This window comes from Rattus norvegicus, chromosome 6, assembly GCF_036323735.1.
Source record: "Rattus norvegicus strain BN/NHsdMcwi chromosome 6, GRCr8, whole genome shotgun sequence".
Classification (NCBI taxonomy): Eukaryota; Metazoa; Chordata; class Mammalia; order Rodentia; family Muridae; genus Rattus; species Rattus norvegicus.
The window spans coordinates 101712527-101726622 of NC_086024.1; the positions used below are offsets into that span (position 1 = coordinate 101712527).

At 37.9% G+C, this 14096-nt stretch overlaps 1 protein-coding gene and 1 pseudogene across 4 annotated transcripts in view; both read left to right on the forward strand.

Annotated features, from left to right (window-relative positions):
* The window catches only part of Fut8 (fucosyltransferase 8), a 227431-nt gene that overhangs the window by 30173 nt on the left and 183162 nt on the right, over positions 1–14096 (forward strand). The window lies entirely within an intron of this gene.
* LOC134479403 (ankyrin repeat domain-containing protein 49-like) overlaps positions 1–14096 on the forward strand; it is a 35283-nt pseudogene continuing 21187 nt past the window's right edge.

Below are 14096 nucleotides of genomic sequence, written 5' to 3' on the forward strand. Positions count from 1 at the left end.
TTTTGTGGATAGCACCTTTGTGTTTCCATTTGACTCTTTTGAGATGTTCTGTTTTTAAATCTGTGTGTATATGTACCAATGGAGTATAGTGCCAACTGACCACTTAGTCCAAAACTAGTTAATTGTGTATTAATTGGGAAATATTTTCTGCCTGCCTACCTAGTATAATCTGTTTCGTCATAAAGTCACAGCATGTTAATTTTTAATGGGTTTGATTTTCGAGTTTTGAACTTGATAAAAACAGGTTGTGACCACATTTTCTATATGGAGCCTAGGTTGTTGTGTGGCATAACTGGTAATGAGAATAAACTCACTTTAGAAACTTCTGATGTTTTAGTAGCTCTTCTAAAACGTGTCCACACATGAATTAAGTCATATATTAACATCTCTACTTTTAATATTAATTCTAAGAGGATTGGCATACATATTTGTTCCTTCAATTAAAAAGCAGTTCCACAGGCTTTCCGCTTCATTCATGTTCCTTTGTAGTTAAGCCCCGTCTTTCACCACAACTGGCAGCAGTGTGGATCTGTTTTCTGCTCACATAGTTTACCTTTCAGACTGTGCTGCTTGAATGGAATTATCTAGAACTTAGCTTTTGGAATCTGCTTCTTTTACGTCATATAATGCAGTGTGCTATTCCTGTCCCCGTGTGAATCAGTACTTGATTTTCAGTGGTGTACTAGTACTGTGCTCTGGGGATTTACCACAGTTAGTTTATCCACTCATGTTGATGGACATTCGGACTATTTCAGGTTGGGGGTGATAGTAATGCTGTCACAGTCATGCATTCAAAAGTAACATGACTTTGTATTCTTTATTAAAATAGTTTTTGTTGTTGTTAAAAGAGGTTGTATTGATTCAACCATCACTGTTTTAGGGCTAGGGGTGCATTTCTTTTAAAACCTGTTCCATGCTCCTTTCAGTTTTGGATATTGAAATTAGTAGCTTGTACATGCCGGGAAAGGGCTTGCTTAGCCCCGCCCTTTTTTGTTGTTTTTTGAGACAGGGATTTGCTGTACAGATCAGACTGGCCTTGAAATCACAGTTTTCCTGCCTCCGCCTTCTGATTGTTAGGATCAGGAGCATGTGTGCTACCATGCCTGACACCACAGGCTCTCAGTGTTATTAAAAGGAAATCAGAAACAAATTTAATAGACGCAGAGTAGAGGGAGAGACCTCTAACTGTATTTTGTGTGTTTATTGAGAGAAGCCATATCCAGTTGTTAGAAGCAGAAGTAGACTGTAGCGGAGCTTGCAGTGTTTCTTGAGCATCGTGTTAGATCAGACATGTATAGGTAGAACAAGTCTAATGTTACCAGCTTATAAAAGTCAAATAAATTGTAAACATTTTTTTCTGATCTTAAAAGTTTAGTTAAAGAGGGCAGAGATTTAGTATGGAAAAGTTAATTAGAATTTTTCTGAGCGAACATTTGAAATGAAAGTGAATGAAACATTCCTACTTGTGGAAATCAGCGATCTCAAAAATAGCTTGAAAAGCTATTTGGATATTTGTAAGGAAGTTGTTCTTTATTTGCTAGAGATACAGAAAGATCTTGAGAAAAGGTAATGCTCTGAGTCAGAGAATGCTCATGTAGAGATCCCTGCTGTGATGCTGGGCACCATAAGTGCGGCTGAACCTTTACACTGTTGCCATTCCTGAATATTTTCAGATGCATTTTGTAACTTTCATAGAATCTCTATACACACTTGGTATTAGTTATATTGTGTTATCATAGGATGTTTCTTGTTTCCTTTGAGAGAATTTGTGTGTGCATGTGTGTACTTATGCCATTTGTGGCACAGCAGGAGTGTAGAGGTTAGAAGACACCTTGAAGATGGACTCCTTTTTACTATGTAGGTCCTGGGAATTGAACTCAGATTATCAGGCTTGGCAGCAGGTCCCTTTGACTACTCATCCATCTTGCTGGCCCATCACATGCTTTAAATAGGCAAAGTATCTTAGTGCAGTCAGAGCACTTTAGACATTCTTTTGACATAGAATATAGCTTGATTATCCCTAACAGTAGAATCTGAGATTCAGTATACCAAGATAGGAAACCAGCATGACAACATAAGTGAAAAATTCCACATCTCACTTCATGGGATGGGTCAAATAAAAAGATATATTAAAAATATTAATATAGTTACCTTTGTGCTATGTAAAGGTCTGTATGACACAAAAGTGAATTCTGTATTTAGACTCATTTCATCTCATTGTGTTTTTGAAAAAAAATTCCAAAAACTGAAAAAAAAACTGAACCTGAAGCACTTCTGGTCACAGGCATTGTGAATAGAGGACGCTCATCATTTATTCCGCAGGCAAATGCAGCATCAAGTCAGTAATAATTTCTTCAGGATTTGAGAGATTCTTTGTCATGCTAATCACTTATCTAGCATAACTTGTTAAATTATTTTTATTTAAATTGTCTGTGCGTGCGTGCGTGTGTGTGTGTGTGTGTATGTGTGTATGTGTGTGCACTTGCATGTGCATGAGGTGTATGTTGGGGGTAGGGGAGCATGTGCTGAGGTTCGTATGTGAAGATAGAGCGGAAGCAGTTTGCGGAGTTGGTTTTCTCGTCTACCGTTGTGTGGGTTGAGAGGCTCACTCAGTTGCCTGGTGCACGTGGACAGCGCCTTTGCCTGCTGAGCCATCCCTTTGGTCCTTGTAGAACTTCTGAGTACAAGGTTAAAGCTAGAACTAGAAAGGATGAAAACTAGTGCGTGGGAATATAGATGTTATTTTCCAAAAAGTATGATGTAGGCAAATAAGACTTCCTGAAATGTATTTTGAGTTCTCATATCTGTGATTGTACTTCTTGAACTTTATTTTGAATTTTTATGCTTTGTAAAGGTGATATTTTGCAGCAAGCATTACTACTTATCCATCCATCATTGGGTTCCTTGGACCTTAGTAAAGCATTTGTATTTGTAGACTCCATAAGATGCTCAGGGCAAGAAGTAGGAATCAAGTTTCCAAAAGCTGTGGAAACAGATTATTAAGCAGCTGTGAAAGCTGGCTCTTCCATGGCATTTTATGCAGAGGGACCGACCTTACTGCCTCTTCTGTGAGTGGAAGCCTAGAGATGTACATAGGTGAGGTGATGTGTTTTTAATTTAATAAAAATGTGTTTTTATTGTGCAGCTGTCTGGAAACAGTGCCATGCTCACCACCTCTCCTCTGGAATCACTGCTTGACTTGGGGTTAGATGGAGTTAAACCACTTGTTTAATGTTTCTAAAACTGTTTTAATTTATTTTTTTCCAGTTGATTTTAAGACTAAAATATACCATTTAAAAATAATTTGAAATGTGATCTTATTCTCTAAAAACTGATAAAAATGCTGATTCTGGAATATACAGCTAGAAAAATGCAACAATTATATTTGTTTTATAATCTCAAAACATTTTTTTGCAATTTATTTAAAGTTTATAGAATTTAAGTAAAATGCCTTTTACAAGTATGTTAGAAAACATACTTTTAAAACCTAGAGCTAGTTTTAAAAAGTACCTTATGATGTAATTTCTGGTCTTTAGAATTTAATTTATAAAAGTATTGATCGCTAATAATTGGTAGAATTCAGAATTACTAGTTTCTTTTATTTGCTGAGTACTATTAAGTTTAGATTATCAAAAGAGAAATCTTGTTTGAGACACTATTTAAAAAGTACAAAACCAAGATTCACTCAGGGAAGTACTTTCTTCTGAGTGTTTGGTGTGTGGGAACATTATAAAAATGGGACTAAAGTAGTTTGTTGAAATTTTTGAGAGAAGAAATGAAACATTTTTTTCTTAAATTTTTTCTATCATTGGAAACTCCTCATTGTGTAATATTAACTTGATTTTGATTATCTAAAGTTTTTTGTTTTAAATCTTTTTTAGGATAATAACTATTGGAAAACATTTTTAGGAAGATTTTATAAAAGTATTAATTCTCAGTTATAAGAATCAGACATGTTTAGAAGTCAGAACTCCACTTAAAATTTTACTTCTTTACATTTAAATATAATGCCTTACTTTGCAATTCTCTGAAAGAATTAAAATAAAACTTACCCTTTGAGCTTTACTTTTAAAATGTTTGTTAAGCACAACAATTGTGAGGGAAAATGCACATCTGGGCACATTTGAATGCCGTGTTTTGTGAGGCTGGAGTGCTGACTGTTTTAAAATGGTTATCTTTTCCAAGGAAAGCCACACAACAACCTATGTAAGGGCAGAGGCAGCGTTCTTTGCTGTGTACGATGAAATTAAGATAATTCTTCTAGAGAAAAGCTAGGCACATGTATACCCTATTGCTAGAACAAAGCTGTGTTTGTTGATAACTGAAGTAGGGGAGGAGGATAGGGCAGCTTGACTTTTGTTTTCTTGTTTCTGGAAAAAAGAACTTAAGGGAGAAAGGGTTTATTTTGTCTCGTAGTTCAAAGTAAAGTCCTCATGTTGGGGAAATGTAGGTGGCAGGAGTTTGAAGTGGCCGGTCATTCTGCCTTCAGAGTCAGAAGGAAGAGGTGATGGATGAATGCTCTTCTGTGCAGTCTGGAATCCATTCAGTGAGGACATGGTCCTACCTAGAGTAAGAAAGTGTTTCCACCTCAATCAATGACTTAATACAATTTCTCACAGACACACTTAGAGGCCTGTGTCCTCGACGATTCCAGATTCTGTCAGGTTGACAGCACTGACTGTCACAAGCTTTGGAGGAGATTAATTAATGTTGGAAAGGAGCAAAGTCAGGGTCAAAGTTTGGGAATTTGAAATTTGGTTTAAATTAGGTCCTTCAGTGGTAGTGATGGGAGTTGATTAGGAGTGAGTAGTAAAGTAAGAGTGTAAACAGTAAAGCAAGGATTTTGAAAACTCTTGCGTTTCTTATTGAATGGTTCATTGGATGTAGTTTGAGTGTGTCTTGCCCAAATGATTCCATTTAAAGAGAAAAAGATGTATTTTGGCTCATTATTGTAGAATTTAGTCCATGTTTTTGGTCTTATGTGCTTTGGGCACAACATTATGTTAGCAGGAATGCACAGCAGAGAATCTACTTCTTATGATGGGGAGACAGGAGGGGACAGAGACAAAGGCCACACAATGAACCCTTCTCCATTATTTCTTCTAGCTAGGCCCCATGAAGACTGGCAGGAAGGTAGGATGGGGCCCTGACCAGGAAGGCTTCCACTGATGATAGCTATGTGCTGAGTACAGCTAAAAACATACACTATGGTTCCTAAAAAACCAGAAATAACCAACAGTGTGCTGATGGACAGATCATGGCTACTTCCCTGCAAGTTCTTCTCCCTTTACAGACTTGTTGTCCCCCACCCCCTCTCTACCCACTGGACAGGGTTTCTCTGTGTATCCTTGGCTGTTCTGAAACTTGCTCTGTAGACCAGGCTAGCCTTGAACTCAGAGATCAATGGCCCTTTCTTCTTCTTCTTTTTTTTTTTTTTTTTCAGAGCTGGGGACCGAACCCAGGGCCTTGCGCTTCCTAGGCAAGCGCTCTACCACTGAGCTAAATCCCCAACCCCTGGCCCTTGCTTCTTAAGTGCTGGGATTAACAGTTCTTTTTAAAATTCCAAGAACCAGCTAACAGTACTTGGTACTCCTCCTCTTTTGAGAGGGAGCTCTTGATGTGAGGGCACATGCTCACCTGATGCTCACCAAACTACATTTGCTTTTCACTCGCCTATTTGTGACTTTCATTCATTGGGCTCATGAGACGCACTCGCTGTTGCAAGTTTTGGTGGCCATTGATAATTATGCACCTTTGCACCAATACTAAGCACTCCTGCATCTTTTGACCAAATTCTCTCCCACTCGATGACCATCTGTGGCTTATTATCTCTTAAATTTCCCAGAACCTCCCAAATCAGCACAATCAATCAGGGACTAGATATTCAATACACAAACTTGTGGGAGATAGTTGATCATTAAACTTTAACAGTGGTGTTGAGGTGGAACCTTTAAGTGGTAGAGCCTTCTGGGAGGGTCCTTAAGTCATTGTGGTTTCTCATAAAATCTCTGAGTAAGGTCATCTGAGAGAGTTGTTAAGAACAGAGGAAGTCTGCCTTCCTTTCTTTCTGACTATCTGTCTGGCCATGTGATTCCTCCCTTTCATAGCAACTTTGCCAGGATGATATCTTCTGTTATGGTGTTCTTAGCCAGGGTTGGTTCTATGCTGTGTGAACCCTCAGGATTCAAAACTGTAAACTAAAACACACCTCCTTTCTTCATAAATACCCAACCTTATGTATTTCATTCTGATCTAAAAGATATATTAATATAATGATGGTATCAGTGTAACATGATGTCAATGTGTACAAAAGCTGTGTATGTGTTAGACTTCTAAGATATGGTTGTAATAAACCACAATAAACTGGATGACTTAAAACAATAGAAGCTCTCTGTGAAAGGTTGGAAAGAATCAAACAATACTTGAAATGTTTTTTATTCAGAAGAGTAGTAAAAATGGAAAGAGAAAAAATAAAGGATGATGAAAAACCAGACCTGGAAAGCTCTGTGGACTTTTTCAACAGTTTAGCTGGCTTGAATTGTTGGAAGCCCATGGACACCTGATTCCCACTGGTACTCAGAGTCTCTGGGTAGGCAATTCTGATGAAGATGAGGAGCAAGAGGAAAAGAACGAAAAGTGGTATCAATTGCAAGAAAAGAAATGGAAAAAGACCCAAGCAAATTGCCTTTTTAGGCTGCTGAAAAAAAAAAAACCGGCTTGCTACAGTGCAGAGACTCCTCTCTGAGAAGGCCGCTGAAGCGAGCACTGGCGATGAAGATGAATATACCCCTCTTCACCAGGCAGCCTACAGTGGACATTAGACGTTGTTCATGAGCTGGTGGCTCGGGGGCAGATGTTCATGCAGTGACCGTAGATGGCTGGGCACCGCTGCACAGAGCTTGTAAGTGGAATAGTACCAGGGTGGCCTTTTTCTTACTTCAGCATGATGTAGACATCAACTCCAAAACAAGAGGCCTTTTGATCCCTTTGCACCTTGCTGCTGGGAGCAGAGACAGCAGAGACACCCTGGAATCCTCCTGATGGATCGTGACATCAAACCAGTGCTGGAGAACTACTCTCAAGAAACTGCTTCTGACGTTGTCAGGAGGATGAGCATCTGTCACTGCCTCTTTGAAATCGCGGAAGGCTGTACGAACTCTTCACCTCCGTCCTAATGACTCTAGTAAGTTTCTAAGTTTCAGAGTACCAGTGCCTCCCATGTGTGAGATGTAAAATATTCCCATGTACAGAGAACAGATGTCTCACTACAGAAATTCTGTTGTAGGTATCACGGTTTTCTTCCAAGTAAACTGCCTGACCTTGATGTCAAATGTCTCTGAGAGGTATTTGGGTGGTGATTTCTGCACACAATCTGTGTTATTTTTATCAGAAGTAATTTTACTGGACACGGGTAATACAGAAACTCAGGATATTTTTTTTGTGCTGATCCAAGAGAAAAGTATTTTTAAATATCCTATACCCTGGGTCTTGTTCAGTTTAGCATATTGGTTTGTATGTTTGTAAGCTATTTCCTAATTTTAATCTTTAACATACTGGTGCAGTTCAGCTGTTTTCTCTGCATCTCCATTGCTTTCCTTCTAAACAAGAAACAGTAAAAATTAGTGACTTAACATTTTTGTAAGTTTAAAAAATAGTGAAATAGATTTTTTTTAAAGATGTAGGCCATTCTGAGAAAAGCAGTTAGGGAGATGCTTAATCCTTGAATGTTTTACACTGCCTCCCCCACCACACTCATAATCCCGTGGACAGTCCTATGTGACCCATGTGACCCTTACTGTATGGTCAGCCACGCCGTGTCTTCATTTAGACAAAACTGTACCTTGGTCCACAAGACGCAAATTGCCCTCCAAAATGTTCACCTTTCTCTCCTCTTCTCTTTGGGCATTGCTCATGACTTCCAGGAAAAGTCCAGCACTACCCCCACAGCCCTCATTTTCTACAAGTCATGACAAAGGGAAAAGGACAAGGAATTCTAACAGCGAGAAGTGATTGTCATAAGGGACCAGAACATCAAGTGGCTCAGGCTTTCTTAAAACAAAAACAAAAACAAAAGCAAGCAGACAAACAAACAAAACTCATAGCATGGATAGTAATGGAGACTGTAAGTACAAATAGAATACAAGTTTTGACAGTGCATACATCTTCACCAGAGCGATGAAGTTTAAATTACATTAACTTTTATCTTCTTGGTGCCTGCAACATAGGTTTTGATGGACTCCTTAGTCCCTCTTATTGTTTCCAAGAGGTCTTCTGAAAATGAGAACCTGTATCTTTGGGAAAGGACACTGAAGGCTTATTGTCAGCTTAGAATACACCTCTAGCATGTTTGGAAGGGAGTTTCTTGAAAAGTTTAACTGAAGAAAGTATGCATATTGAGATGTGGGTGGCACCATCACCTGGGCTCAAGTCCCAGATTAAAGAAAGAGAAAGCAAGCCAAAAAACAGGCCTCCTGCCCCCCCCAAAAAAACACCAATAGAAATTTGTTTTCTCACAGTTCTCTAAGTTGGACATCTGAAATCAGAATGTTGGGAGAGCCATGCTTTCTCTGAAGGCTCTAGGGAAGAACTTCCTTTCCTCCCTCTTAGCTATGACCAACAGTTACTAGAAATTGTTGATGTTTTGTAGCTTGTCACTGCATAATTCCAGTTTCCACTTCAGTGTTCACATAGCAGTCCATGCATGTAAGTCCAAATTCCCTTTTCATAATGACTGCAGTCATTACTTAGGACCTGCCCTAACATAATACGTTCTAGTAATTTGGTCATGTCTGTAAAGTCTATTTCCAAATAAGGTTCTATGGACAAGTTTCAGTGATTCTGAACTTTTAAGACAGACAGACAGACAGACAGACAGACACATACACACACACACACACTTTAATATAGTACAGGGGACATACAATTTTAGATCTCATTATTCAAGCTTTGTGTGGAGTAGATGATTTTGTTTCTCAGTATTCATGAAACTGCAGAAGGCTGGTTTTCTTAACATCTATGTGGTATAAAATCTCATGCTATTTAAAATTTCTGACAACAGCATGTTGTAATTAAAAACAAACAAAACAATTTGGATGTAAAGAGACCTTGGTTCTAGTTTCCATTCTGAATTAACTATTTTGTTGTGTAACTTTTCTGGCAAGATGTGAACAAATGACTGTTCACCCCAGATAGGGCACTACCCAAAGACCAAAGTTGCATTTGTATTGAGGTTTAATTTAATGAACTAGTGAATTTATTTGTATTATTTAAAGGAGAATGAATGACTGAAAGGCAGGTACACCATCCATGGTAGCATGGTGAAGACTCATCAAAGCTGCATGTCTAGAGCTCCCTGCACAACTTGCAGACATCTCAGTTCGTGAGAGAATCCCTTCTCCCTGCCAGTTGTTACTGTTTATATAATCTAAGGACTAGGAGGACCTTGTAGACCTTACAAGTTTAAGGAACTTCCTGTAACTTGTGAATTGCTGACTTTAAGTATTTTAAGCTTTGTTTATTTTTGGGATCTTAATGAATGTCTCTCCAAGATGAAGTGTTTCAGTTAGGAAGATGTTATATAGGACCATGTCCATGTCATGGATAAAGTGGGAGGCCTGGAGGAAGAGAGGGATGGAAGAAATTATATTCTGCCTTTTCCATGTCTCAGATTCTAAAGTTATGTAATTGTGGAGTAACCTCTGTGTGCTATATTTAGAGTTTTGTTGGCATTATAAAAGAAAAGTAAAATGGGAATGTCCTAAACACTCACTGGATCGGTCTATGAGTGCAGTGTCTATGCATTAATTTGTTTGGCTTACCTCAGTGAATCACTAATGGAGATTGCTAACTCGCTTTAGCCTTCCTCTGTCTCACTGATCATAATTCTTTAGATTTCTATGGCACATCAGAAAGTGGACCACTCTTACAGCTAGTTAATTCACTTAAGTCTAAAATTGTGCCACTGCTGCTCTACTTTCTTGCTGAGTTCATAAAACGAAATGAATGTAAGGAACGTAGTTTCTCCTCTTTGCTCCCAGTTCTCTTGTTACATCTTTCTTGTTCTCAGGGGATCTTAGGACAGTTCTTGCTAGAGAATGCTAATTATCCCGGGAGGTGGAGCATGATGTGAAAATTACAGCTGTGATTCATTGACTGTTGAATTTTCCTTGTGTTTTGAATAGGTCATTGAAGTATTTTTGTTTGAAATCTTTCTTTGAATCATGAGATGAGTCCTGGTAATTACTCTTAGAGATACTGTGAGCATTGTGAAAGAAATTGGTAATACTGAAATGCTTGATTACAGTATATAGATGTATGCATGTGCTCACATTAATAATGTTTGTCTATTGGTATCAGAATAGGTAGAATCAATGCCTAGATTGAAGAAAATTGTATTTTCTGGATATGAGAAAGTTATGAGTAAAATCAGGTCCTTTTTACTATTTCATACAGTAAAAATTAAAACTATATTCTGAGGATAGAGATTCTATTTGAGTATAGAATTTAATGTAATCTTGTAGGAATACTTGGAATAAAATGTTAAAAAGGACAGGATATAGAAACTACATATGTACTGTACTCATGGTGGAGTCATAGTTTTTATTTATATTTTCATTTTTCAGTGAAAAGGGTAGGAGGATCAGGGTTCAAAGCTGCCTTACTACACGAGATAGGTTTAAAATGTTAGAAGGAGAAATGGCAGTAGTTAATAGCGCTTCTAGAGGGGTCTAATTCCCAGCACCCACATGGTGGCTTACAGTTGTCTGTAACTCCACTTCTAGGGTATCTGACACCTTCCTCTGGCTTCCATACACACCGTGTGCATGTGTACCACGTTTTTGACATAAAATTTTGCTTTTCACTAAGGAGCTTTCAAAACTTTTCTTGTAAGATAAGTCTGTTAGATTTTTATCTCTTTCAACTGTTGCTTTTTTGAGAAAGTCTTTATTTTTGAAGTATAATACTACAATTCTGACTTGAACTGTTCTCTCCTTAATAGTTGAAATATTTCATTTTGTTGCTTTCTTGCTGTGTGGTTTCTGGAGGGGAGAGCTTGATGCACTCCTGACCCCTTTCTTCTGTAGTTAAGGTGGCCTTTGTTTGTTACATCCTCTTGCTTCTCTCTGTCTGATTTCTGGCAGTCTTCATATAACATGCCTACATTTAAGTATTTTGATGTTTGTTCTGCTTTATGTTCATTGACTCCTGAACCATCACTGCAGCAGTCCTTGTCTGTTGCCAAGTGTGGATTTGTGGCATTTCCTCTTTATTTCCTGTCTCCTGCTAATCTTGCCCACCTGCTTTTCCATGATACATACTTCTCCTCCTCAGCATTCTTAGCATGTGGAGCTCACATTTCTGGTGGTGTTTCTAAAACCTCTGTGAGGCTCCAGTCTGTTTGGCAGTCAGCAGCACCTTCCTGCCCATCTGTGCTCCCCTTCTTCCTATCATTTTGTAGGTTTGCCCTAAAAAGTACCTTCACAGATAGATGTAATATATGAGGTAGTGGAAACCGAGGTCTTAGCACGTGGAAGGACGTTTTCTGTTTATCTGCCTAAGAGTTAGGCTGTATTTGTGTAGCTTTCATGTCAGAGGCTAACCTTTGCGTTTAGACTTTTTCCCTGAGAGAATCTTTAAATATGGTCTGAGGTTTACAGTTGTTTTAGCTGTCCTCTTTGGCTGGTGCATAGGAGTCATGTTGATGTGGGAGGAGGGAGAAGGGAATGAGGGGAAGAAATTCTCTGGTCCTTTTAAAAGACCAGTCTTCTGTGAATTTGACTTGGGTATCTTTTCCCTACATCTGAAGTTAAAAGGGGCTGGAGTGGGTATTTCCCTTCTGGATTTCTCAGGTACTGTAAAAACCTAGACACAGGCTAGGTAAAACCCCAGTTGCTTAAGTTGTAATAAAATACTTTCAGTTTTGCAGAGAAGGCCCCTTAAGAGTACAGAGAACTCTGGGCACATTTCAGAAAAGTTATGTTTTTTTTTTCTTTCTGTTGTAAGATAAGGGTTTTTTTTTCTTTCAGATTTTTACTTTAACAATCTGATAGAGTTTCTGAAGAATAAAACTCAAGAAAATATTGGGACTTTGATAGGATTGGGTCCTCTAGCAGGTTTTAAATTTTTGTTTTATTCTAATATAAATAATAAACATTCTTAAAGAATTTCTTTTATTCTAATATACTTAAATCATTTCCCTTTTCATTTCTTCCCTCCAAACCTTTCCATGTACCCTTCCTTGTTTTCTTTCAAATCCGCGCCCCCTTTGTTCATTAATTTTCATTACACATGTGTTCCTGAATACATAAATACAACCTCCTTGCTCTCTATAATGTTGCTCATATGTATGTTTTCAGGGCTGATCATTTGGTATTGGAAAAAATGGATGTGCCTTTCCTGGGAAAGACTATTTCTCCTGTTCTCAGTATTCCTTAGTTACCTGTAGTATAGGGTTGAAGATTCCTGGGCTTCTCTCACAGGTTTAAACTGTCTTAGCAGGGTTGGGGATTTAGCTCAGTGGTAGAGCGCTTGCCTAGCAAGAAGGCCCTGGGTTCGGTCCCCAGCTCCGAAAAAAAGAACCAAAAAAAAAAAAAAAACTGTCTTAGCAATTTAATTATTTATGTAGATGTATATATTAGTAATACATATTTTAAGGATTTATTTATTTTGCATGTATAGTGCTTTGTCTATATGTATGTATGTGTCAGAGACCAGAAGAAGGTGTCAGATCTCCCAGGACTTAAGTTACAGATGGTTGTGAGCCACTGTGTGGTTGCTGGGAACTGAATCCAGGTCCTCTGGAAGAGCAAGTGCTCTTAACTGTTGAGCCACCTCTCCAAACCTGCTTCAGTAACTGTTGAGCTGTTCTAAAATGTCCGCATGGATGCTGCTTCCAGGTGGGAGCTTCTGCTCCCACATGCCTTGCTGTCTATCTTCTGACCTCAGTTCCACTATAGATGTAAGAAAGTATTGATTTTCAGCCTTTTTTCTTGTTGTGGGGGTGAAAGTAATGAATCTTAGCTTCTCTACATTTTTAAATTCAATTAAAGTTATTATTTTTTTCTGTATTTGGTAGTATGATAAAGATTTTGTATAGTAATGTCTTTTGATTTGGTTATATTAATAAGAATTTTTTCTACTATTATGCTTATATATTTTGGGGTAACATTCTAATTTGCAAGGAAGCTTTTTCACAGAAAGTTGATCAATAGTACTGATTTTTTTGAAGTTTTTATTTTTACTTATTTTCTTATTACCATTAAAATGAGTCAGTATATTTACTATTTAACTTGCAAATACAGTTTGAGACATTATCAGCCTTTGTTTCCTGTGTTGTTAGATGACGATTTCTTTTTATATTCATAAACTGTGTCAGTCTGTGCCAAGTACAGTTGTACTTTGGATACTGTACTGATGGTGTTGGAAGTATTGATTGTTTGGAATTGCGAAACCAGTAATTATATGAACCACTTACGTTGGGCTTTTACTTTGAAATTATTTATTTATTTTATGTGAGTTAGTGTTTTGTCTGCATGTGTACGTATGTACTTTGTGTCTGCTTGGTGCTGGTTGAGGTCAGAAGAGGATGACAGATCCACTGGAACTGGGTTGTGAGTAGGGGACTGAACTCTGGTTCCTCCACAAGAGCCGTGGGTGCTCCTAACTGCTTGACCATCTCTTCAGCCTAATGTTGAGTTTCTTAATTAGTAGACTGAATAGAGAATAATAAGCTAAGTCCTTATATTTCTGTGATTTCATCAGAAAAAAGCTCATGTAAATATCTTGGAGACAAATTTGTGTAAACTAAAAAAATATAAAACATGGTTTAAAGATTTTGTTTTGAAAAACCTTAACATTAAAAAAAAATCACTATATTTTAGATTCTGATGTTCACCGAAGTGCTGACCCCACCCAGTTACCTGTAAAAGCTGTCAAAGGATGATTTTAAGTCTTCGAAGGTTCCATGCCTCTTTCTTGATGTCTAAGTTAGAGATTTTATATACATAACTTCATTTAGCCTTCTGTTTTTTCATGATATTTGCCAAGAATAAAAGAAACATATCTTTTTGGAAAATTGATTAGGCTTTGATGAGCCC